The following is a 4583-nucleotide window of genomic DNA, read 5'->3' as shown; positions in this document are numbered from 1 at the left end:
ATGCAGAACCACTATTTGGCTGATCTCTAGGCCGCAGGGATGCCAGCATCTCTCAAAAGCACAAACTTCCATTCATAATCCTTACTGGCATTTCTCTGGCTGGCGGGACTTTTAACTGCCATTCTAGGACGCTCAAGCTTATACTTGGTGAAAGAGGAGCAGGGAAAAGGTGACTATGAAACTTCTGCAGAGTATCACAACCTCATGGTTTTTCTCTGATCTGCAACAGCCTATGGCTGCTATAGCCGTTTTGGGGTTTTTTTAGGTCATCATTCCTCTTTTTTTAAGTGAAGTTGATTTACAATGTGTTAATTTCTGCTGTACAGCAAAGTGATTCCATTATATATACTTTAAGATTCTTTTCCATTATGGTTTATCATAGGATACTGAATCTTTGGTGTACAGTAGGACCTTGTTGTTTATCCATTCATTCTATATATAATAGCTGCTGACCCCAACCTCCCACTCCATTTCTCCACCAGCCCCCGCCTCCTTGGCAAGCACAAGTCTGCTCTCTCTGTCCATGAGTCTGTTTCTGTTTCGTAGATAGGATCATTTGTGCCATATTTTAGATTCCACATATAAGTGATATTATATGGTATTTCTCTTTCTGACTTCACTGAGTATAATAATCTCTAGTGGCATCCATGTTGCTGCGAATTAAATTATTTCATTCTTTTTTATGGCTGAATAGTATTCCATTGTATATCCATTCATCTGTCAGTGGACATTTAGGTTGCTTCCATGTCTTGGCTATTGTGAATAGTGCTGCTATGAACACAGGGGTGCATGTATCTCTTTGAATTAGTTTTGTCTGGATATATGCCCAGGAATGGGATTGCTGGATCATATGGTAGTTCTATTCTTAGTTTTCTGAGGAACCTCCATACTGTTTTTCCATAGTGACTATACCAACTTACATTCCCACCAACAGTGTAGGAGGGTTCCCTTTTCTCCATATCCTCTCCAGAATTTGTTATTTGTAGAGTTTTTAGCAATGGCCATTCTGACCAGTGTGAGGTGGTACCTCGTTGTAGTTTTGATTTGCATTTCTCTAATAATTAGTGATGTTGAGCATCTTTTCATGTGCTTTTTGACCATCCATATGTCTTCTTTGGAGAAATGTCTGTTTAGGTCTTCTGCCCACTTTTTGACTGGGTTTTTTGTTTTCTTGTTGAGTTGTATGAGCTGTTTGTATATTTTGGAAATAAAGCCCTTGTCATTTGCATCATTTGCAAATATTTTCTCCCATTCTGTAGGTTGTCTTTTCATTTTGTTGATGGTTTCCTTTGCTGCTCTGCAAAAGCTTGTAAGTTTGATTAGGTCCCATTTGTTTATTTTTGTTTTTTATTCTATTGCCTTGGGAGACTGGCCTAAGAAAACATTGGTACAATTTATGTCAAAGAATGTTTTGCCTATGATCTCTTCTAGGAGTTTTATGGTGTCATGTCTTATGTTTAAGTCTAAGCCATTTTGAGTTTATTTTTGTGTATGGTGAGAGTGTTCTAACTTCATTGATTTACATGTGGCTGTCCAACTTTCCCAACACCACTTGCTGAAGACATAACAACCGACACTGCAGAAATACAAAAAACTATAAGGGAATAGTATGAACAATTAGGCCAACAAATTGGACAACCTAGGAGAAATGCACAAGTTTCTAGAAACACAGCCAACCAAAATTGAATCAAGAAGAAATAGATAATTTGAACAGACTGATCACTAGAAGTGAAATAGAATCTGTAAAAACTCCCTACAAAGCAAAAGTCCCCTCCAAACAAAAGTCCAAAACCAGATGGCTTCACAGGCAAATTCTACCAAACATACAAAGAACTTATACCAATCCTTCTCAAACTCTTCCAGATATTGAAGAGGAGGGAATACTCCCAAAGACATTCTATGAAGCTACCATCACCCTGATACCAAAGCCAGACAAAGACACCACCACAAAAAATTACAGGCCAATATCTTTGATGAATACAGATGCAAAAATTCTCAACAAAATATTAGCAAAACCAAATCCAGCAACATATAAAAAAGATCATATGCCACAACAAAGTGGGATTCACCCCAAGTTCACAAGGATGATTCAATATACACAAATCAATCAGTGTGATACACCACATAAACAAAAAACACATGATCATCTCAATAGACACAGAAAAAGCATTTGACAAAATTTGACACCCATTCATGATAAAAACTCTTACCAAAGTGGGTATAGAGGGAACATATCTCAACATAATAAAAGATATTTATGACAAACCCACAGCCAATATACTGCTCAATGGTGAAAAGCTGAAAGCGTCCCTGCTAAAATCTGGAACAAGACAAGGATGCCCACTCACTTCTTATATTCAACATAGTTTTGGAAGTCCTAGCCACAGCAATCAGACAAGAAAAAGGAATAAAAGGTATCCAACTTGGAAGGGAAGAGGTAAAACTGCCATTATATGCAGATGACATGATACTATGTATAGAAAACCCTAAAGACTTCACACAAAAACTACTAGAACTGATAAATTCAGCAAGGTAGTAGGATACAAGGTTAACATGCAGAAATCAGTTGCATACTTGGGAATAAACCTGACCAAGGAGGTGAAATACTTATACTCTGAGAACTATAAAACATTAATAAAGGAAACAGAAGATGATTCAAAGAAATGGAAAGATATCCTATGCTCTTGGCTTGGAAGAATTAATATTGTTAAAATGGCCATACTACCCAAAGCAATCTACAAATTTAATGTGATTCCTATCAAATTACCCATGAAAATTTTCACAGAACTAAAACAAATAATCCTAAAATTTATAGGAACCATGAAAGATCCAGAATTGCCAAAGCAACCCTGAAGGAAAAGAACAAAGCAGGAGGCATAACTCTCCCAGACTTCAGACAATACCACAAAGCTACAGTAATTAATCAAAACAGCATGGTATTGGCACAAAAACAGACACATGGATCAATGGAACAGAATAGAGAGCCCAGAAATAAACCCACACACCTACGGTCAATTAATCTTTGACAAAAGAGGCAAGAATATACAATGGGAAAAAGACAGCCATTATTTGAAATAAATGTTTTGAGACATCTGGGAAAGAAGATCATTGGTATGTAAAGTACTTAACAAGAGTAATAAAAACAAGCAAAGAGTGATATTATGTTGAATTTAAGATTCTGTCAAAAGATATTTTGTTTTAAATTGACATAGTTGAGAAAGTTAAAACCACAAAAGAATTGGGTTTAGTGCTCTTAAAGACGTTGGAAAGGCTACTTTGTTCTATACTGTTCTGAAAGACAGGTCTAGGATGCAAAAGTTGCATGGAGCTCCCAGACGACCATATGGTCAGGTTGAAGACTTCACTGAAGGTATTTAAGCAGAGACTTAGCTGATCTGTAAGAGATTTCTCTGGAAAGACCTTACTGCCTCTGTGGTTCCTTCTAGCTCTACAGCTATGAGACACCAGAAAACTTAATGATGGACTCAGAACTTTCAACATCCTCCTGCATTGCTGTGGCCCAACAAATATTATCTGGTATTTGAACAACTCCTCTTTCACTGTCCTAATTTGTCATTGTGAGCAGAGGTCTTGCTCTTCAGTACAAAAGAGGGGCTTGGATTTTGGCCCTTATACCACAGTTCAGCTCAGTGACTTTGAGTCGACCATCATATTGGAAATGGTCAATGACAGCTCTAAGGCATTTAATTAAGGGTCTTCTAGTAGCATGGACATCAAACTGTAGGCTAGGGGCTTTGACGGAAGACCTCAGAATTAGTTCCAGTGAGTGACAAACTGGGCCCCCAGCCTGCTTCTGCTCTGACTTTGTTATGTGCTGGAGTAATGCTGAAGATTTTGTTTGAAAACGAAGGTTAAAAATCAATGACCTACTATAACTTTGTCATTTTACAGATGAGAACATTAGGGTGAAATGTTCACATATCACTAGTAAGGTGAAATCACTTGTCCAAGGTCACACTAATAGTAGCAAAATAAGGGCTAGTCCTAGGTCTCTTTGCTACCTCCATGTGATGATTTTCCAAGTGGCTATAAGTTTTTTTTTTTTTTTTGTGGTACATGGGCCACAAAAAGGAGAGGTCACTGTTGTGGCCTCTCCTGTTGCGGAGCACAGGCTCCAGACACGCAGGCTCAGTGGCCATGGCTCACAGGCCCAGCCGCTCCGCGGCATGTGGGATCTTCCCGGACCGGGGCACGAACCCGTGTCCTCTGCATCGGCAGGCGGACTCTCAACCACTGCAGCACCAGGGAAGCCCGCTATAAGTTTTAAGTGACAGCTTATATGTGGAACTTCTCTACAGATTAGGAAGAACTAAACTTAAATAAGGGATGACTCTTGTGGTGGTTGTCAGAGGGACACTTTTATTATGTTGGAGCCCAACTACAATTCATATCAACAACTAATCGTAGGTTGAATCTCAATCACTCATAGAAACTTCCTAATATTTTATATTATTCTAAATGTCTTTGTATAGAGCAAAGCAGGCCATTCCTTCATCCTCCACTATGAAGACTCTGGAGATACAAGATACAAGAGGTGAATAAGGCATGCCCTGTCCTGACGC

The sequence above is a fragment of the Delphinus delphis genome, chromosome 1 (assembly GCF_949987515.2).
Source record: "Delphinus delphis chromosome 1, mDelDel1.2, whole genome shotgun sequence".
Taxonomy (NCBI): Eukaryota; Metazoa; Chordata; class Mammalia; order Artiodactyla; family Delphinidae; genus Delphinus; species Delphinus delphis.
This window is presented reverse-complemented; position numbering follows the sequence as displayed.